General features: G+C 41.2%; 1 protein-coding gene and 1 long non-coding RNA gene across 9 annotated transcripts in view; one reads left to right on the forward strand and one right to left on the reverse strand.

Annotated features, from left to right (window-relative positions):
- The window catches only part of LOC308583009, a 65,482-nt gene extending 56,290 nt beyond the window's left edge, over positions 1-9,192 (forward strand). Inside the window, exon 3 of the long non-coding RNA XR_014005992.1 lies at positions 9,113-9,192. This is a non-coding gene — a long non-coding RNA (uncharacterized lncRNA). The remainder of the gene's footprint in view (positions 1-9,112) is intronic.
- The window catches only part of SIPA1L1 (signal induced proliferation associated 1 like 1), a 175,446-nt gene that overhangs the window by 93,500 nt on the left and 58,638 nt on the right, over positions 1-23,308 (reverse strand). The window lies entirely within an intron of this gene.

The raw sequence follows: 23,308 nt of genomic DNA on the forward strand, positions 1-23,308 counted from the left end.
CTGAGGCAGTTTAAGTTGTTGACAAAAGGATCAACTGGAATAAAAACATCTTAGGTAATACATTCATTTAAATGGCTGAAATTCTACCTAATAGGGAAATAATTCTTTCCCATATCTCTACCTCTTTTTTAATGTCTTTCCACAGTTTAATATAATTATCTTGAAATATGTTGAGATTTCTCACTGTCAGCCAAATCCCCAAATACTTCTTTTTTTTACCTATTTTTAGGCCAGACAACCTTTCCAAAATCTCTTTCGACTGCTCATCTATGTTTTTAATCAACATTTTAGTCTTTTCTACATTTATTTTAAAGCCTGCCACTTTTCCAAACTTTTTAATTTCCTCTAAAAACCTTGGGAATGCTTACGTTAGGTTGTTCCACTGTTAAGACCACACCTTCCTCAAAAGCCTTTAATTTATAAGTTCTACGCCCTAGTTCTATACCCTTAATATCTTTGTTTCCCCTTATATTCTGCAACAGTATTTCCAACGTTGTAATAAACAATAATGGGGATAGAGGGCAGCCTTGTCTAGTTCCCTTCTTTATTTAATAATCTGAGAGATTATTATTTACTAATATTCTTGCAAACTGCTCAGTATATATTGCTTTGATTCCTGCTAAGAAAGCCGAGAAGTTTGTTTTCTTGCTTTGTTTATCCCCACATTTTAACTCACTCCATCATCCAGAATACCTCAAATTCATGCATGCGTATTGCTACCACATTCTCAGTCAAGGAGTCTTGAGTAGGTTCTTCTCACAAAATTATCTGTACAGAGAATGCTAACACAGGGGTGGGGAATGTCACCTCCTGCCCCCAACAATCCTGTCCCTACCATGCATACCCCATAAGTTTCTTATATTATAGAAAGGTATGAATGTGTCTTCTAAGCACAACTGACACAAGAGGAACACAAGAAGAAGACCCCTGCAGGATTAGGTCAAAGGCCCATAGTCCAGCACTCCGTACTCACAGTGGCTAGCTAGGTGTTCACGGGAAGCTCAAAGTCGGATGTGAGTGCAACAACACTCTTCCCACTTGAGATTCCCAGCAACTGTTATGCAGAGACCTGCTGTGTTATCCAGGTTCCTGATCACGAGGAGGCTCCTAAGCATGTTCAGCTGACTGCTCTTAGAAGGTCCCTTTAGACCTTCCTGCTCAACACAGGAGGGTTGATGGTGCAGCATTCATGGCTGACACACGCAGCTCTACAGCACTTACTCACCTTGTCATTCCTTGTACAGGTATATCATCTGATTAGCACTACAGTGTCACAACATTGTTTACCTTATTAGAATTCTAATGCATCATCTGCCTTATGGCACATCTCTTTAGGAGAGAAATCTCCAAAATATATATATATAGATATTTTAAAAAATGCATTATTCATCACAAGCCACACATATAACAACACAAAATTATTTCAGTTGCAGGCTTGTACATAGCAAAGTACAGTAAAGAAGCAAGGAAAGTATCCACCAATGTAATATTATGAGAACTCCCATCTTATCACAAGGTTCCTGTGCTTCATGCATTACCCACTTTCAATGTTTCCCCACATGGCCTCTCCACATAGGCGTCTGAGAGACTTTAAATTGCTAAATTTCAAGAATCTGTATGTTGTTGGGACAGCTAAACATCTATCTATTGAAACAAGAAGGTACCTGAAAAGAATAAAATAATTGCTAGGTCCTTCCAGAGGAAAGTGGCTGCTATATTCTGGGAGTCTCATCAGAACTTTCCAGGCACAGAAACGGATTTATTTGACTAAATAAAGAGTTTAAGAAGATAAAACAACATTACTGCACTATTGTGATTCTGCTCTGCTTTCCAGCTGCCAGTTTTAGACATGGTGGATTTAGAAACAGAGGCTTCTAACAGACTGCGTTTGACTGCCAGCATCTTTGTCCTCTTACAAGTTCCTTTCCCCCTATTCCTTGAAAGCACATATCCTGTTAGAAACAGTATGTGGCTGGCTGCCAAAGAAAGTTGAATAGATGCACTTGACTTAAAATATATTGGTTATCTACCTGTGGAAAATTACTTCTCCACGTAGAACAAATGCCCCTATCAACTCATCCCCATCCATCCCATTGCTTCGCAACCTTCCCTATACAGTGGTACCTCGGGTTACATATGCTTCAGGTTACATCCGCTTCAGGTTACAGACTCCGCTAACCCAGAAATAGTGCTTCAGGTTAAGAACTTTGCTTCAGGATAAGAACAGAAATCGGGCTCTGGCGGCGCAGCAGCAGCAGGAGGAGGCCCCATTAGCTAAAGTGGTGCTTCAGGTTAAGAACAGTTTCAGGTTAAGAACGGACCTCCAGAACGAAATAAGTACTTAACCTGAGGTACCACTGTATCTGACACTACTTCCCACCCCTCATTCCTCTCATTCTTCCCCTCCGCATCGCCATGCTGTATCATCTTCCTTCTCTCTGGGGCCAAGTGCACTGCCATACACTTTCAACATGGTGGAGTCCCAGAACTGATCTCCCTGCCTCTCCTCTGTTACTATTTAAATAATAAAACCAAAATACATTAACTACACTGTCTAGCTTGGCCTATATAGATATGGAAGTGACACTTTCAGGTTTAATTCACTAACATCCAGTGTATAACGCTGTACGTTGTTGCAAAGAATGGAACCTTTTACATACTTTGTTAGCAAGAATTATGAATTCTTCAATTTTCAATTGTAACTATATAAAAAAATACATTTCTTAGTCCAAAACCCCCAAAACCACTTGGGTTCATTAAGAACAGTAGAAAGACTTTTTACCAAGCACTGTTTTTAGTAAGTACTAAGAAAATAACTAGTAATAATAGATTATATTTATTCAAACTAAAAATCAAATAAATTTAGGCTGCAATCCTATACAAACATACTTGGAATAAGTTCCCTTGAACCCAAGGGGGCTTACTTCTGAGTAGACATATACACTTTGAATTACTTAACAATTGCCCTTATTCCTGAATTATGTACAGGGTGCAGTCTTCTCTCCCAAATACAAAAACTGTTATTAAAAACTATATGGGAGCTTTATATGGTTATCAATTTTCTCATGTTTGCAGGATGTTTTAAATTGTTTCTCTCTATTAATAAGATAATTGAGTATGTATATGTATGATTGAGTTCATTTTTATTATTATTAATGTCATACTGTAACCTACAATGATGAGTGCCTTAGCTTGAAATGCACCGTGATCTGATATTTTCTACTGAAGTCACTTGATACCCATTTTTTAAAAAATTATGTGGGTTTAGTCTTCCAGCTCAATTAAACTTTCAAGAAACAACTGGCATACTGGGAGTTGGGATAAAGATGCACTCTGTCCTGCTAAACATTTTAGGCATCCTGGTGAATTGCCTGAAGCACTAGTGTGTGAAGTTGCAATTATAAGAAGTTAGCAATTTAGGTCAGAAGCAGGGAATGGATTTATTCTGGACTAATTAATCCAGATTTAGTGTGGTTTTTACAAGTGCCTAAAGGGCTCCAAGATAATGCAGAAGGCGGACTGGAAGTGTGAATGGACTGAATTCTAGTTTAAAGCAAGCAGGCTGCAACACATCCCTTCTATTGCTAAAATGATTAGTGGAGTGCTATTTTCTCCAGGCAAGAATGTCACCTCTTAGGAGGCACCACACTGGAGCCAAAAAATGAATGAAGCACAGCTTTTCAAACTGAGTCTCTTATCTAACCGCTAAATCAAGAGTGTAATGCTTAATGAATTGAAGATATCTACAGGCACCCAGCTGGCAACTTTACAAGTCCCTGCTGCAGAAATTCATGCAAGACTGGAACAGAGCAGGTCACAGCGCTCATGAAGCGAGTCTCAAACCCTTTGAGTATATTTCTGGGTAACATTCTGTAACTGCAAAAGAGAATCCAAGGAATCTGCTTTGCATAGGTATGTACAGCACACTTTATTAATTATAAATTAGGTAGGGTTCATGAGAACAAAAGAATTCTATCAGTGAATGTGCTGAACATTGGCAGGTTAATATTAGGCAAGCAAATCTTAGTGCCACCTGATTTGCAAACAGTTTAACACCACACTGAAACCCACTGTATGCAACATGTTCAGAGCAAAAGAATCTGTGCTCCAATATTCTATACTAGGAAGGTCTTTATCCTTGATTTAAAAAAAAAAATCATCATAAAATTTTAGAAATATTTCTTCATTAGTGGAAATACTAACAAGAATGCAGTTGGATAAGAAAATAAGAAAATAAGATTGATTAGGCAGTGGCTGTGAATTCCTATGAGTGGCAGAGAACATTACAATAAAGGGGAAGGGGGGGAGAGAAACCTTCAATGGAAGTGAAAAGTTGTTGGTGTGTGTACAAAAGCTTCCAATTATTATTCAGACTAAACATATACACCGCAGAGACCTTTTAAAAATGCTCTTTACTACGAACTATAAGCATGTGCCATAAAGCATCTTATATACAGCTGAAGAGGATACAATATTTACATTCCCGCCTTCAGATACGATTTGAAGAAAATGTTTAGAAGTTATAACTTAATTGAAAGTAATTGGAAATAGTTACCCAGAGACACAGTTAAAGATGATGTAGTGTAGTCTAGCTATAAAAGGGAGGAATTGCCCATGTTCTCCCAGCTTGGGGAACTATGGTCTGTTTAAACTAGGGGATGGAAACAAACCGGAATCTGAAAACATGGTTTGCTCTTGTTGGTTGTCAAACACAACACAGGTTAAACAAGCCACAATTCCTGAAGTTTGATCATCACGGGAAACTATGATCTCAGGCAGTGACCATTTTGCACACATCCAATTGATGTGTGGGTCCTTTTGGACGTGGTAGAAGGCTGAATGGGGCGGAACAGGCTTATGCGCACTCCACCGACGTGTGTGAGGGCCAGGAACGGACACCCCCCCATGCAAAGTGGGTGCCACCTGTAACATAAAATCAAAAGCAGAAGCTTTTGACAGAAAAGAAGAAGAAAGAAGCATATAAGCCCAAGCATTATGCAAACTGGTGTAGGTAGTGTACTAGGGTTCTATACTTTGGATTTATACTTGTGCACCCGGAACTGGTCTGTGACCATAATAATAAAATAAAATTCAATTCAATACTTGTGCAAAAGGACTTTCCCCATCTCCTCCCCTAAACCTCTTCTAGTGGTTCCCCCAAATGTCCAGAGAAGATCTGAGGCTGGATGGGGAAATCCTTGTGTTGACAGGACGTGTTTGTTGTATACTGTCCCAAATCACAAATTCATGAACTCACAGGACATCTTAGGTAAATCATCCTAATTGACAATATGGGGATAATACGAGCTGTTGTGAGGCTTACTGAGATAACGTGTGAATAACTATTTTAAAACTTGAAATGGGCTATATAAATATTTATTGTTATATTAAGTATTCCATTTACACAAGCACTGCCACTGTAAGATTCTTTGGAACAGTACAAAAAAAACCCCATGAAGGTGACTTTGTATTAAGCTGAGAAGCTTCAAGGAGGGGGGGCGGGGAGAATCTCTAGTTGCTGTGTCAGCATGGCATAATCAGCTATTAGATATCCCTCAGCGATACTGCTTGATGCTATCACACAGCAGCAGTTCCTTTCAACTCCTTTTAAAGGAATTAACAGAGCACTGCATTACCTATGTTTGTCTAATATCTCAATGACCCAGACAACATTTTACTTTGCTGAAATCAGAGAGTCTCCCTGCTTCTTTCAGTCTTACTCATCTCCACATTTACTCACTACACCAGCCACCAACAGATTCAAAACTAAGCTTAGCATAGGACTTTAATGTATAGGCCAAACACACCACATCAGACCAAGCTTGGAATTTCTAAAGACCTTTTCTGAGATCGACTTTTTGGGTCGTATCCAGGCTCAGTAATGCTTATTGTTCAGCAGCGGCAGCCAATGTGGTGGCTGTGAGTGCAGTGGCCCTTGAGGTCTTCCTGTTGGTCCCAAAGAAAGCTCTGAGTTCCCTACACACTGCCTTTGGTCATGAGGTGATGAGAATAGTTACCGTATTTTTCTCTCTATAAGGCGCACCAGACCACAAGACGCACCAGGTTTTTGGAGAAGGAAAACAAGAGAAAAAAAATCTGAATCTCAGAAGCCAGAACAGCAAGAGGGATCGCTGCGCAGTGAAAGCAGCAATCCCTCTTTCTGTTCTGGCTTCTGGGATAGCTGCGCAGCCTGCATTCGCTCCATAAGACGCACACAAATTCCCCCTTATTTTTCAGGAGGGAAAAAGTGAGTCTTATAGAGCAAAAAATACGGTACTTCTTTTTCCTCTTGAAAAGTACACACTGTTAAAGGAGGAAGTTGGAAGGGTGAAAATCTCCCACTTAACTATACAGTGGTACCTCGGGTTAAGTACTTAATTCGTTCCAGAGGTCCGTACTTAACCTGAAACTGTTCTTAACCTGAAGCACCACTTTACCTAATGGGGCCTCCTGGTGCCGCCACGCTGCCGGAGCATGATTTCTGTTCTCATCCTGAAGCAAAGTTCTTAACCTGAAGCACTATTTCTGGGTTAGCGGAGTCTGTAACCTGAAGCGTATGTAACCCGAGATACCACTGTATGCTTTTCAAGGCTCAAATTAAATCTACCGGATTTGATTTTTACTTAGATCCCTTGGAAAAACAAATATTGTGTATATGTGTGCTTTTTCTCCATCTTTCTCTGGCTGATCCAGGTTAGGGTGTGTGGATAGAAGTGGTCGTGCATGATGGTACCCAAGGCACTAAAGCAAAAAAAACACAAATGTGTCCATGGGTCTAAAACATTCTGTTTTCAGCTTCTCAAATTCAAATGAGTCAGCTTAAAAGTTTGAGCCTAGGCGAAACTTTATACATGCACCTCAACCTAAAGTTTACCTAATCTTAGGCTATGGAACAAAAGCATCTGAACTGGAACCTAGACTGTGGCTTCATCTTTTCCATTTATGTCAGCATGAGGGCACAGCCACAAAAAAATGGTAAAGGTGCATAAAACAGAATCCTGCTGGCTAAAACCATGTGGTAGTTTCTCCTTTTGAAATATATTTATTTTTAAAGTAATCCAATTACTATACATCACTTGAGCTTAGTCATTTTGTGATATTGCAGCAGAACCTCCCTCCTGTCCATATAATTTAGTTCATTATGGAATGTCATTATACTTGTTGGCTTTGCACATCGCATTTTCATTCTAACGTACAACTTAATCCCACCAAATCAATTTGCTGAAAAGGGGGATTTGATAAACTTCGAGGCAACAAATTAAACATTTTAAATTTGTTTTTCTCATGCTGATTTGAACCAGGAATAATACTTAAAAAAAAATAAAAATTCAAAACATATCATACAAGTACAAAAGAAGTGCCAAACTAACACCACCCAATGGTCACTGGTATGAGGCTTACACACACACAAAAAGAAATGCACAAAGAAGAAGAAAAGTTAGCTTTGCTTCCAGCTGTGTTTGTTTTGCTGTAAACACAGTACAGCAGTGAGAAACGAAGCATATGGCAAAACAGTATCCCATTACCAGCCTAATTTCACATAAGATAAAGCAAAAACCAGTAAGCAACCAAACTGACCTCAAAAATAATACAGAAATTATTATTGTGTCAATCTCTATATATTCAGGATAAAATGAAGAAACAGTCTGCATAGATCTCTGAGGTGATTTTTTACCTTTACTGAGGACCAAAATTACTATCTAAAGGCACCCAATTATATAGACTGCATGAAGTCATGATCAGGTATCATTAATTATGAAAAGGCCTCAAGATCGTTCACTTTCACTTTCACACATGATGATTGAGGAAAGAACAAGGGATCATCTCTAAATCTTACATCTTCAAAAGAGGAATACACTCTACCACAGTTGGCCCTCATTTATCAAAACTTTTTTTAAAAAAACAACAACTTTGATTTCCAATTGCAGCATTCTGATATTATACACCTGTCTTTTTTTTTTAACCAGATAAACTCGCACAGAGATTTCCTTTTGATTGCAACAACAAATACGCTTCACTACCCCACCCCCAACCTGTCAACCCTCTGGTTAAAAACTTGTCCTGCAACTGAATGTCAAAATGCAGTAAGCCTGCATGCAGCAATGCCTTCATGTTTCATGGTGTATTAAAAATATGCTGTTGAGCATCAAATAAGCATTTGCTGTGCAAGTGTTCCCTTTGCACCTTGCTTTGAAGGTTCAAAGAAAGCTATTACGGCCTACTTCTCTAAAACATTACACACCGCAGTAAACACTGAAAGTTAAAAGGATAGATAAAAGAGATTCAGATGGCAGCTTTTCTTAAAAAAAAAAAGTAGTACTGAACATAGATGTAGAAATAAGAGATTTGTTACCATAGAAATATCAGATAAACTCTGATAACTGTTTGGCAATTATTATTGTTCCAGAAGAGTGCTACTACATTGTTTCACAGCAGTGCAATTGTCATACAGCTCACTGCCAACTGCAGCATTCTGCTGTGTGTGAATGGTGTTACTTTAATCATCCTCAGCATCTCACAATACTAACATTTGGGCTTAAAAAAACCCCGATAATTAAAATGAGAACAACATTCCTATGTTGTCAATGGTATATTGGAGAAAAAGGACTAGTACAAGTGGTATGTGGGCATGTAATGGCTGATGCAGACAAAGATTCATACCCAGCAATGTTTCCCTTCTGCTCCCAGCAATAAACTGTTCCCCTGAGAGAGCTAGAAACAAAGGGATCAGCTCCCCATGCAATCGTGCCCACGGGGGGGTGGGGTGCTTCTTGCTTTTATAGGAACCTGTCCCAGTATACAGTGGTACCTCGGGTTAAGTACTTAATTCGTTCTGGAGGTCCGTTCTTAACCTGAAACTGTTCTTAACCTGAAGCACCACTTTAGCTTAACCTGAAGGGCCTCCCGCTGCCGCTGCGTCGCCAGAGCACGATTTCTGTTCTCATCCTGAAGCAAAGTTCTTAACCTGAGGTAATATTTCTGGGTTAGCGGAATCTGTAACCTGAAGCGTATGTAACCCGAGGTACCACTGTACTTGTTACTAGTAAACGTACTTCTGCGTCTACTCCCGAACATGGCTTCAGAGAACTTTACTTTCATTTTCTCTCTGTAGTTAGAAAAGCCCATCCATAATATTGTCTTCTTTGGGACCTACCAATTCTACACAATTAAATGTGCATCACTGTATCTACCCTTAGGATTTCAATGCAGGTTTGAGCAGGTAATAGGAATGAGCACATTTGACAAAAGTTGTGTCAAACAGGGTTGTGCTGAAAGATTACTGGGTTGTTGTTATTTTTAGTTCAATGCCTGCTTTCCAGAAACAAGACAAATGTCAGTAAATTTCTCCAGATTTCAGCACCTCTGATTGGCACCAAGCTTTTGCATTTCTGTGCTTCAGTGTGCACTACTGATTCAGTCATAACATAAATACAGTATAAAGTTGAAAAGCGAGCGAGCAAGCACCGATTTTCTGCAAGCAAGAATTTCCAGCCACACTTACAATGAACTAGGTCCAGCTAATTTCTTCAGGGCTACCTTCCAAGTAGGTGTGATCAGCACCACAGCCCAAGACAATTAGTTCTCTGTTTTGCTCAAAGAATGCATAAATGAACAGCCGAACAGCGGTTGGAATAAATTCTAACAAGCTCATGTCCATGATATTATTCTGCAGATTAATAGCCAGCTGGGCTGTACTGAAAGCTCAGATGGTTATTAATCTACAGGAAGTGTCCAGCAGCCAGCTTAGTGCTATTTTAATATGTACAGAAAATGTTTAGATACCATATGCTTCGTTTCCAGCTGCATCCAACGTTCCTGAAGTTGATGAGTATATATTAAATACGATGAGGGTATTTAGAGACTCATCAGGTTCTCCCTTTGGCTTACTGGTTACTTTAAGAACATCTGAAAAGGCAAGTGATGTCTAGGAGGGAAGGGCTAGATTTGCAATAGTAAAAACTTGTGGCCCAGATTTCTACTACTAGCACAGTGGGGTTTTCCTCTCCTCTTCTCCTGCCGATGTCTCCCAAATCTGCTCTGGGGGGTCGAGAGAACCACTGAACAGCACACAGTGGGAGGAGGGGAGGTATTCTTCCATCTGGAAGGCTGAAATGTCTGCACTGGTGGAACATGATGCTGAATGTTTCACTCTGTTCTTCCCTCAATTAACTTACTTGCACAGCTCTTTTGACTTAAAAGATCCTTGGAAAAGGAAACGAGAAATTTCCATTCCTGTTTTTAGAACAACAATTTCAGAAGAAAGTATTTCAACTTTTCAAAAAGTTATGTTATAGTTTCTCAATTCAGTGTTTATGGGAAACATTTTCTCATAAAAGAAACTGTTGATTATTCCAGTTCGATTTTTTAATATATACTGTTGGTTTTATTGCATTTTATTGTTTTCTGTTGTGAGACACCTTGAAATAAGTATTTTAAATACGTATTGTCTCAACTGCTTCATTGTAACATGATTCTTAGGTAATAAGTAAAATCTGACAGTTCCTCTCTTTCACTATTTAGCAGCTGTACACATCCTTCTCTCAATAACAAAAGCTATATTCAAGCCAAAAGACCCACTAGATTAACAGTTGTAGAACTTGCCTCCTTTTAATATTAAAAAATCCCTTCAGTCTTTTAATAATTTAACAATGCCTAGGGAATTGTAAATTTGACTAAAATACAAGCTCATTTTGAAGAAAAAGTTTTTAGAAAGCATATGACAATATACTTAATATCCTTTCACTCGCAAACATATTTCCAGCTGTGTAAAAATGCTACCTTTACTGGAGGCAAAGAGGGACTTCTCAGTAGCAGCTGTGGAACGCCCTCCCTTCAGATGTCAAGGAGATGTCAAGAATTACACAACTTTTAGAAGACACCTGAAGGCAGCCCTGTATCGGGAGGTTTTTAATGCTTGATGTTTTTATTAGGTTTTCAGATATGCTGTAAGCTGCCTAGAGTGGCTGGGGAATTTATTATTATTATTATTATTATTATTATTATTATTATTATTATCATCATCATCATCATCATCATCATCACTTGTTGGTTATTTTGCAGTACTAGACAAGACCATGAAATAATCACATTCAGTTCCTTTTTATATTCATTTTTTGAATCATTTTAGTATTCTTACATTTTTTAGTTGCAGTCATTCATGTTAATTCAAGGGCTGCTCAAATAGCTCTAAATAATTCAGGTTTGGGGGCAATACACAGGCAACTCCCCATTTCCACAGGGGTTGAGTTCCACTTCAAAGCGCTCACTGGCAGAGCACGCATAAGCATACATCACCTCGTTATGCTCACTCCCCCATTCTGCCCCCATTCCTCTCTCTTTTGGGTCCAAAAGTACTTGCATGTCTGCAGTCACACATCAACTGGACCCACCCAAAATGGTCGCCACCAAGGTATATCCACTAATGCAACAAAAAGCTATACTTTAAAATAATTTAAAAGGCACATACAATGGTATATATCTGCTCGACTGCATCCTGCTTTTTCTTCCCAAGTTTGCTGTCAGGGTTGAAAGGAAGCTCACCGCTAGCCTTAGAGGTAACCAGAGTCTCCCTCTTCCTTTTCTTGACTGCTGCATCAGCATCAAAGCTCATCTTTTAGCAGCCATGGCCTGGAAGCCATTTTGTTTCACTCATAATGCCCCTGATGAAAAGGGTGGAGGGAATGGGGGCCACCACAAAGAACAGGGTTTGAAATTAGCTTATAGTTACACCCCTCCTCAGAGCCTATAGCCCCCAGGGCAGCTTTAGAAGGAGATGCAAAACTACATACTTTGGGGAACAAAGAAATGCAGATAAAATGAAATAACAAGCCTTTATTTCTTACACCAGTCCCAGCCAGCATGGTTAATAGTCAGGAATGATGGGACCCTATCTAGAGGCAAAAGGTCATCCACTTCTGCTTTATTCCCCTCCTCTAAAAACACTAAACACTATATTCAGTCTTCCAGCCTTTATTTCAGATACTTTATGCAGTTAACCTGTGCAAACTGGGTTGTATCAAACTCTACCCTTATGCAAACAGGAGTCCTTCCATTCACAGAAGTGTGTTGTGTCTTTACCCTAGAAGAGGTATTTCCTAATAGAAGGAGGTGTGATTCTCTCCACACCTTCTGTGCCACCTTCCACACACTCCTGGAGGGACCCAAACCTGTGGAGCAGATTTTCAGGGGACAAAAGTGGCTGCAGGGGGAAAGGTGAATTGGAAAAATAACCCCCTTTCCATTACTAGAGGTGTGAGCAGGATCTGAAGTCCTTCGTTTCATGGAACAGAAAAACTGCATTCCATCCATTGGTGTTAACCTAATACATCCATGTGACAACTTTAAAACATATTAAAAATTGCTATTAAAGCCATTCAAACTATCACAAGCACTTAATTAAAATCTAACAGTGTGCACAGAGAACATGCTTAAACATCTCTCAGTAAAATTCCTAAAATTGGGTATCTGATACTTATACCAACATTGACTACCATGATCTTATTAATCTGGGAAATATGGTATGCCACAGGAATGCAATCATTCACACAAGAAGAAAATTAATTTATGAGACTATGAAAAGAATGCAAGCTTTTCAATCATTTCACTGTACAGCTTCCAAAAATGCAAGCAGCCAAGGGGTGGGGGGGAACCCTGAAGTGTCCTTTTTTCACAGAGCTCAGTCAGCATATGAAGCATATACAAAGGAAAGCCTTTGCATTGTGCATTTCTGTAAGCATTCAGCACATTTTTGCTTTAGTTTTATAGAAGAGCCATCACATACATAAAACCCAGTCCTGGCTTACCATCTTCCTCAGTACACAGAGAATGGTTTATAGAAAGGCTGAGATTCCTGAAATCAGGCAATGCCTGAAAGAAGGAATTGGGGGTGCAGGGTAGTGACTGAGGTGCCACTACCACAATAAGTGTAAGGTAAGCAAGCAAGCAACGGGGCCATTTCACCAGGACTGATCTCCCCCCCACCAGGACTGATCTTACCACCCCCTACCTGGGGCTGGGCAAGGTCAGGTTTTCAACATCACACAATGTTATCACCAGCCCAAAATCGTGATTTGGTATAAATTCCACTGGCCAAATGGGTTTCATATTTTTGGAATTACAGATTTCTATCTGATTTGGCACCAATCCTGGCAAAACTTTTCACATCAATTAATTCAACCGGAATAATGTCAAATTGTTGGACATCTAGCATTATAGTTCCAATTTATAAGAGAGGTGATCAAGAGGACACTTAGAACTACCACCCAATAAGCCTCCCTGATGTCCCTGCTAATATATTTGCACGGCATATATACTGCTCTACTAGACAAATCTGAACAGTGGGTAGAAGAATATCAGGTTTTGTGCCCATTACAGGCAGGTTTTGTAAGGGGTATAGCACAATAGTGCATTGTCTTGAATTACCTTATACAAAAGTATGTAAACAGATCTTTAAAGATGTTATGTTACATTTATTGAGCTTTCATCTTTGTTTGACTCAATAGACTGGCAACACTTACGGAAGAAACTAGATGCCATTTCAGTTGATAAAACACCTGCTGTTTCTTGTGAAACAACTTTATACCAATACTGACATTAAAAGTAGAGTTGGCAGGACAGGTTTTCTATCTGATTCAATCCCAACAGTGTAGGCAGTTAAACAGGGCTGCATCTTGGCACCACTTGTATTTAATCTTTACATAAAGAACATAGGCCAGGAGCTTGCCTCCTCATCTGATGTTTTCCCTCCTGCAGTTGGGAAACAGAAGATCCCAGTCTCGCTTTATGCAGATGACATGACACTCATCTAATTGGTAGAAGGATACACATCAAATTTAGAAGCTACTGTAAGAGAGGACTTATAGCAAAACAAAGGTGGTAGTGGTGTTTGCCAAAAGGAGTAAACACATATAGACCATGGATGGACATAATATCGAACAATGCCAATCATATAAATATTTAGGGCTAAATTTTTCTGAAAATACCCTATGCCACACCCACCTAGAAACAATAGCACTTTCAGCTACATGCTTATTAGGGCCCATAAAGAAACTGTATCACACAGAGGGCCACTGTTTAGTAGAACCAGCATTAAAAAAAAATTGTAGCCAAGATTGTGGCTCACCTTTTATATGGTTCACCAATCTGGGGTAACCACTGCAGGGAGGAACTTGATGTAATTCAAAATAAGTTTCTGTGTATGATATTGGCAGTGCTACATAGTGCACCTGGAGCATTACTAAGAACTGCACAAGGTCTTCCTTCTATAAAAGCCCATAGACACAAATCTAAATTTTTGTACTTGGAAAAAATATCATTACAACCAGAACAACACTTAGCCAAAAGATGGTTTTTTGGTTGTTGTTTTTTGGATTGCAGAATAGGGAAGGCTGGGTAAAATCCTGTAGAAGTCTGATGCAGAGTTATTTGATCTCTCCAACTTCTGGTCGTAAGATATGAGATATTGTGTTTAGCGAAGATGCAAAAATAGATCTTGAATACATAAAAAATTGTAAATCTGCTATTTGGCATATTAAAATTAAAACAGACCACAAAAGGGCTATGTACTTGCAAGAACTAACTTCCCCCCTGTTAGACTTGCTTTCACCCAGCTCAGCTTCCAGACCATGCCTACTGAATACCTGGCTGGGAGATATACTAGCAGACCTGCAAGAGAGCACCTCTGTATATGTGGATCAGGGTCTATTAAGGATATTGGACATTATATTCTAGCTTGCCCGTTGTATGAGTCACCCAGATCCAAATTTATCTCCCCTTTTCAGACCGCCTCAGAAGGTCAACCAGATATCTTTAAAATTAAATGGCTGTTGGAAGATGTTGATAAATGCATCAGTTATAGGGTGGCACTATTTGCACTAGAGGCAAGAAATATAAGGGCAACCTTTATGGATAGTGCAAGTGCCAAACCCTAGGGATAATGAACAGAAGGAATGTTTTTTTAAAAAAATTCTGGACATTGCAGATGTGTCTTGGTCTGACGTGTGAGATGTCTTTCATTCTGTACTTATATGACTTGTGCTTATATTGTATTGTGATGGACATTGGCTATAAACTATAAAAATCTATTGAAAATTTTGCAGTGTAAGTAGCTTATATTATTTTCTTTCTGAGCAAACAGCAGTATTTAACACACAACAATGTCCATCATTCATAATGCAGCATGCATTTATAAGCTATAAAACAAGCATGGAGAAGTTTACCATTGATTGAGTCAAGACTTAAACAAAGAATTAAACTCCTGATTTAATTAGTAACTAATCCATATCTCCCCCTTAAACCACAACCCCACATGCATGCACACTACATGAATGTGGTTAATATTTCATAATTTATATTATCCCTATCGAAAACTTTGCATTAATTAAATTGCATTGAATTGATTTTACGTCAACATTTTTAGAACTAAGATCTATAAACCTGCTGCTACTATTTGACCAAATAGTGACTGAATTAACTTTCTATATTAGTAGGATATGGGAGGTGGCATGGATTTACTAGGAATATATGTGAATTGATTTATTAACATTATTTATGTGCGGACTTTCAGGTTACAAATCCTCCCATGGCAGCTTACAAGTAACATTATGCTATTTTTTAATTAAAAAACCCCCAAAGCAATCAGTATTAACATACAATAACAGGATCATTCACTCAGGGTACTTGTTAGAAGGGCCATGGTGGGGTAAGGGGAAGTGACTAGCTACAGCAGGATCAGACATGATCTTCACCTGCACCCCCCACCTCTCTTTGTGTATTCAAAATAATGTGTGCTTTAAAAAAATTCTCATTATAACACTTCAGCCACTCTCCTACTATGTGTTCTGAAACATGAACAAGTTTAACAGGGATACTAGAAAGCAATTTCCCACAGTAAAGTCCCCCATCTAGAGACATACATCTACAATACCACCTGGTCCAGTCTGCCACCTCCAGGTCAATAACTCAGGAATAACTTATCAAGGCTCCATGAATTCCACAGCAGGAATGATAGTAAAATTAATCTCTCATGGTAGCAAATCTATTTTGGGGTAACAGTGACCTTGAATGAGTCATTACCAGATGCCCAGCAGGTGTTCTTTTGTGAAACCAATTTATAAGATATAAGCTAACAAAGTGGTTTCAGGCAGACATTTCTGAAGACAACTTATCAACACTTCACTGTGGATGTCTATACCGACTGACCAAATGCATGAAAAATGTGTTCATCACTAATTGTAAAATAGATGCAGTGGTACCTCGGTTTTCGAGCGTCTCGGAAGCCGAACGTTTCGCTTTCCGAACGCTGAAAACCCAGAAGTAAATGCTTCCGTTTTCAAACGCACCTTGGAAGTCGAATGGCTTCCGCTGTCTGTACATGTGTTGTTGTTGTTTTTCAGTTTTCTGCAGACTGTTAGAAAACCCGAGGTATCACTGTATTGGGTCTAATACCTGCATTTAACTTGTAAACAGAAATTTCAAATATCTAAGATTTTTTTATATTAAAAAAAATGCATATAATTACATTCTGGACACTTTTCAAAGAAAAAGTTTATGGAATCAAGTACAGCACCCAAAAATTCCTGCACCTTACACAAACCCCTCCTAGGAACTGCAGGAACACATCCTCTAACCTAAAAAAAAATTGCATTTGGAGAAAGGTAGGCAGAATGGATGGGACGCGGGTGGCGCTGTGGGTTAAACCACAGAGCCTAGGACTTGCCGATCAGAAGGTTGGCGGTTCGAATCCCCGCAACAGAGTGAGCTCCCGTAGCTTGGTCCCTGCTCCTATCAACCTAGCTGTTCGAAAGCACATCAAAGTGCAAGTAGATAAATAGGTGGGAAGGTAAACGCCGTTTCCGTGAGCTGCTCTGGTTCGCCAGAAGCGGCTTAGTTATGCTGGCCACATGACCAGGAAGCAGTACGCCGGCTCTCTCGGCCAATAAAGCAAGATGAGCACCGCAACCCCAGTTGGCCACGACTGGACCTAATGGTCAGGGGTCCCTTTACCTTAGACAGAATGGATAGTAAATCTTACTAACAGCAATTTTGTAAACAAGCTGTTTTTTCCCTTCCAGTCAATAAGCCCCTCAAATTCAGATTTTTTGCAGCCAAACTGGTTGCCCACCTTTTGACTATACCCCTGTTTCTTTCCGGGAAATAAAACAGCTAGAGAATGGGCAGCAATGGCAGGAGGGAATTCTGTTCATCAGCTGTCTTAGGACTCTGCCCACCCGCTGCTGCTCCCACCTTCCTTCCTATGACTAAGGGGCCAACAACTCTCTTCCAGTTGACAAAAAAATCATCCTGGCTGACTGCCAGGAAAAGTCTTCCACATAAAAAGCAGCAGGAAGACAGGCATCAAATTCCAAAGCATGGCCACAAAGAAAGCTCCCTCCTGATTCCCCACAACCTCATCTCTTCACACAATAGGTTGGCCAGATGCAAATGAAAGCAGGCTCATCTGATTAAAAACAAAAGCCAGCATGTTGAATTGGGCCAGGAAACAGACTGAAAGGCCATGAAGTTGTCTCTAATGAGGAGTCACATGATCACGGAAGCCAGCTCCAGCCTTTAAGCTGCTGTATTCTGGCCCAGCTGAATTTTCCAAACAAATTTCAAAGGTAGTCCCACCTAGAAAACATTCTAACTTCCAAATCAAGCTCTGTTTGTCAGCTATCAGGCAAGTGGCTGTTTCCAAGCTTGATTAGAAAAAAAAAATACAATCTCAAAAATATCTAAAGTACATATACCAGTACTTTGGTATTGGGAGTTTTCACTTTCCCTGCAAGGATCTACAGTGGTACCTCGGGGTTAAGTACTTAATTTGTTCCGGAGGTCCGTTCTTAACCTGAAACTGTTCTTAACCTGAAGCACCACTTTAGCTAATGGGGGCCTCCTGCTGCCGCCGTGCCGCCGGAGCACAATTTCTGTTCTCAACCTGAAGCAAAGTTCTTAACCTGAAGCACTATTTCTGGGTTAGCGAAGTCTGTAACCTGAAGCGTATGTAACCTGAAGCGTATGTAACCTGAGGTACCACTGTATTGTCACAGCTGGTAAGGTGCTAGGACCAAGAGCTTTGGCACAGTCAGAGAGAATATGGCCTGCATCCCATCCCACCAAATTTAAATTTTGTGACCAAATTTTTATCCTTCATGAATAAGGCTGCGTGGCTGATATTCATGAGAGAGCTCTTCTCTGCACAGTTGCGAAGGTCCAGTGATGGTAACCAGCTGAGGATAACATTTGAGTTCCAAGACGGAATTAATCAAGGAATGGGACAAAAACATATCCATGTGTTTCCCAGAGACACTGATTTAATAAAGCTGCAGGCTGTCTACTGACTGAGTCCAGAAAATTTCCTTTTGTACTGTTTCTAAATCTGTGTTTTCAATTTCTTTGTGTCTACACTGCGATCAATAGCCTTCATCCTTTCTATTCCCAGAATTCAAATACATAAGGGTTTATATGTCTTTGCTTCTGCAGTAATATTATTCACAACATACATCCTAGACAACCACCATGCCTGGCAGGTCATACAGCAACAAATTCATCATTAATAGGATAGACTTTTTCTAGGTTTAAAGTTTGAAACTACCCAGAGACATGTCAGTATGAGTACAACTAACACACACACACACACAGAGAGAGAGAGAGAGAGAGAGAGAGAGAGAGAGAGAGAGAGAGAGAGAGAGGTCTAGAAATTTGCTGGTGACAAGGAGAAAGCCTGTACCACATTATTCCCCTTCGGCCCTGTAAAAGGGGAGCTCACAGCTTAATTTTTAAAGGGATCAAGAAACCATTATGAAGAACCAGACTGGGTTAAGGGTCCATTGACAGCTGCTCAAGTCAGGGAACCTACAAGCCTTTAAAGGATTTTGCATCTTGGTTTGTAAACAGTATGATACCAGTTAAGGCAAACATTTTAGATACTTTAAGACATTCATCTGGATAAGCCCATCATACATCAGTTTGGAGCATAGTTTCCACAGGGATAAGCGGTCACTGTTCAACAAAGACAAGTACCGTATTTTTCGGACCATAACACGCAGTTTCTTTCCCCTAAAAGACAAAGGGAAATGTGTGTGCGTGTTATGGAGCGAATGCAGGCGGAGGAGCGCAGCGTGTCTGCCTCCTTGCCCCTCTAGGCTTTCCAGCAGCCTGTTCTCCTCTCCTGACCTCGCTGGGAAGCCCGCAAAACAGCTGAGGGCAGCGTGTCTGCCTCCTTGCCCCTCTAGGCTTTCCAGCAGCCTGTTCTCCTCTCCTCCCTCGCTGGGAAGCCAGCAAAACAGCTGAGGGCAGCGTGTCTGCCTCCTTGCCCCTCTAGGCTTTCCAGCAGCCTGTTCTCCTCTCCTCCCTCGCTGGGAAGCCAGCAAAACAGCTGAGGGCAGCGTGTCTGCCTCCTTGCCCCTCTAGGCTTTCCAGCAGCCTGTTCTCCTCTCCTCCCTCGCTGGGAAGCCCGCAAAACAGCTGAGGGCAGCGTGTCTGCCTCCTTGCCCCTCTAGGCTTTCCAGCAGCCTGTTCTCCTCTCCTCCCTCGCTGGGAAGCCAGCAAAACAGCTGAGGGCAGCGTGTCTGCCTCCTTGCCCCTCTAGGCTTTCCAGCAGCCTGTTCTCCTCTCCTCCCTCGCTGGGAAGCCAGCAAAACAGCTGAGGGCAGCGTGTCTGCCTCCTTGCCCCTCTAGGCTTTCCAGCAGCCTGTTCTCCTCTCCTCCCTCGCTGGGAAGCCCACAAAACAGCTGAGGGCAGCGTGTCTGCCTCCTTGCCCCTCTAGGCTTTCCAGCAGCCTGTTCTCCTCTCCTCCCTCGCTGGGAAGCCAGCAAAACAGCTGAGGGCAGCGTGTCTGCCTGCTTGCCTGCTCTATGGCTTTTTGGGGAGGTGGGAGAAGAGAGGCAGCTTGGAAGCCGGCAACAGCTGAGCGCTTGCAAAAGTCAAGGTCGGAAAAGGAAGACAGCCTCTCTTTCTCAGTGTCTGCCTGCTCTATGGCTCTCCCTTACACACATGTAAGCAGCTCTTACTCTGCTTTCTTTACAATGAGCCGGAAGGAGGGACAAAGAGGGCATCCCCTTCTGTCCATCCCCCAGCACCTCACCGGTAAATTCAAACAAAGCAGCTTACAAGGCTCGTGTCCCTGCGTCTCCTCCTCTTTCTGCTCTCATTCGAGGCAAGGCAGCTGCACAAATGTGAGTTCCCCCTCTCTCTTCCTTCCCTCCCTCCCTCTTCCAACTTCAAACAATATTGGGGGGCAGCCAGGTAAGCCCCACCTCACATACCACAATGGGGATTAGGGGATGACTCCCTCAAATATTTAATGGGGGGGAGGCACCTAGGCCCATAGGAATTGGCTGCTTTTCCTAGGACAAATGTGAGCTCTCCCTCCCTCTTCCAACTTCAATAAAATATGGGGGGGCAGGTACAGGTAAGCCCCATCTCACAGACTGCAATGATCTCAAGACAAAGTGCATGCACACTGGTACCTTATATGAATGGCAATGCCCATCAGCATGGGGGGAGGATGACTCCCTCAAATATTAATGGGGGGGAAGGCACCTAGGCCTATAGGAGTTGGCTGCTTTGCCTAGGAGAAATGTGAGCTCCCCTCCCCTCTTCCTTCGTCACTGTATTGGAGATACCATACATTACTGACAGTTCCTTCATCATTTTCTTGCAGAGAACTGTATTTTCTTGCAGAAAACCTCCCCCGTTCTGATAAGGATGATAAAGCAAAGAAGACTAGCATATAAGATTCCTTTTAAACTAGAGGTAGTGAAATATGCTAAGGAGCATGGAAACAGAGCAGCAGAGAGACATTTTGGGCCACCTCCAACAGAAAGAATGATAAGAGATTGGAGGAAACAGGAGGATCAGCTGCAAAAAGCAGATAAAAATAAGCACACTTTTCGTGGACATGCTGCAAAGTGGCCACAGTTGGACGTGGCCATGAAAGAATGGATCACACATCACCGGAATAATGGCATCACAGTCTCCACAAAAATGATAATATATGAAGCCAAACGCATTGCTTTAGAGAAAGGCATTCATGATTTTACTGGCTCACCATCATGGTGCTACAGATTTATGAAGCGATGTGGCCTTGCTATGCGCACGAAAACTAGAATTGCACAAAAAATGCCAGAAGAATATGAATCAAAGATTCTGTCTTTTCATAAATTTGTAATTGATGCTAGGAAGAGAAATGGATTTGAAATTGGCCAGATTGGGAATATGGATGAAGTCCCGCTAACCTTTGATGTGCCATCTAATAGGACTGTGGATCTGAAAGGTGCCAAAACTATTGCTGTGAAAACCTCCGGACATGAGAAAACCCATTACACGGTTGTGTTGTCTTGCTGTGCAGACGGCACCAAATTGCCACCCATGTTAATTTTCAAAAGGAAAACATTTCCAAAAGAAGTGATTCCACGAGGAATTGTTGTACATGTTCATGAGAAAGGATGGATGGACGAAAATGGAATGAGAGTATGGGTTGAAAAAGTGTGGTCCAAACGTCCTGGAGGGCTTTTGAAAAAACCTGCCTTATTAGTTCTGGACCAGTTTAGAGCACATATTAGCGAAAGTACAAAAAAGTGTTTTAAAGAAGCGAAGACTCATCTAGCTGTAATTCCTGGAGGTCTTACCAGCCAGTTGCAACCTCTCGACGTTTCCATCAACAAGCCATTTAAGGTCTTTATGCGAGAAGAGTGGAACAAATGGATGGCTGCTGGTAATCATGATCTAACACCCACTGGACGAATGAAGAGGCCCACTATCACTCAAGTTTGTGAATGGGTGAAAACATCATGGCACTCGGTGAAGGAGGAAATCGTTGCACAGTCATTCAAGAAATGTGGCATTAGCAATGGTTTGGATTCAAAAGAAGATGACATTTTATATGAAGATGGCGAAGAAAGTGATGCCAGTGATTGTGAGGAGCTGAACTTCATAAATTCTGACTCTGACACTGATGAGTTCTTGGGGTTCACAGAAGACTAGAAGAGTACTCGAACTGTTAATGACAGTGATGATGGTTCTTAATGCCACTGTTGACTGCTGTTCACTTTACATGGTTGTAATATGATTCTGATATACCGGTTGTTTAATAAATAGTTTAGTACAACATTTGATTCAGAATATTTTTTTTCTTGTTTTCCTCCTCTAAAAACTATGTGCGTGTTATGGTTAGGTGCGTGTTATGGTCCGAAAAATACGGTAGATATCAGTTACCTAATGCGCCCCCCCCAAAACCCCAACCTAACCTTAAAACCTAAGACATAGGAACATGGAAGCTGGGCAACATCAATTGAGAGCACGGGGCTGTCTCAGCTGGGAGGGGGGAACATTCCCTCACCCCAGCTGAGCAGCATTGTCCCAGCCTGTAAACCTGGCTGAAACCGCCTCAGCTCATGAGGTGAGAGCTGGGGCAGTTTCACCCAGTGACTCGTGGACAGAGACCAATGCATCTTGTTTTTTCAACATCATGGTATATCGCCAAACCGCAATTTTGAAAAGCTGACATCGCCCAGCCCTAGTGAATGGTGCCACGGACCCCCTGGGGTGGGTTACACAGAGCCCTTGGGGTCTGCAGACCATCAATTAGGAACCACTGATTTAGACAACGGGAACTGGAACCACACACAGAGAAAAAGGTGGTGGAAGGTAAGGGGTTACTGGGCTAGGCTAAAAGGACATGGTGATGGTAAGGCACCACCCACATGGGCCCAAGTACAGGTCTCCTAACAAGGAGAAAATGTGTATTCTCTTGACTCTCTGCACACGGTTCATACCTGATATTTTATGTAGAGGTCAATGCCACTGGGGAAGGTTTGTGTAGCATCCTATTCTTTGTTACAGCTAATTACATTCTTGATCTCACACACTGTGTTTCACCAGACTGCTTTCCCACAAGGAGGGGCATGCTGCCAATATTTTTATTTGACTTTGTAAAAATACTCAAGATATGATCACATTTTTCAGAGGCATCCCTTTCCTGCACTGAGATTTTACACTGATAATGGGAAAAACATTGATTGAAAACACAACAAAAGGAAATGAAACACAGGAGAGCAGAATGATGAAACATCAGGATGAAAAATAAGTTATTCCACCTACACGTTAATAGGTTTTTCACTGCCTTAGTGAATGTAACTGTTACCTACCAACTTCTCCCCCAAACCCTATGTTTTCAAATACGCAAAGAAGTGTTTTCAGCAAATAACCACATACAGTGGATGCTCGGGTTGCGAACGTGATCCGTAGAGGATGCATGTTCACAACCCGCAGCATCTGCAACCCACAGTGGTGCATCTGTGCATGCGT

The sequence above is a fragment of the Podarcis bocagei genome (assembly GCF_964188305.1).
Source record: "Podarcis bocagei genome assembly, chromosome: 1".
Taxonomy (NCBI): Eukaryota; Metazoa; Chordata; class Lepidosauria; order Squamata; family Lacertidae; genus Podarcis; species Podarcis bocagei.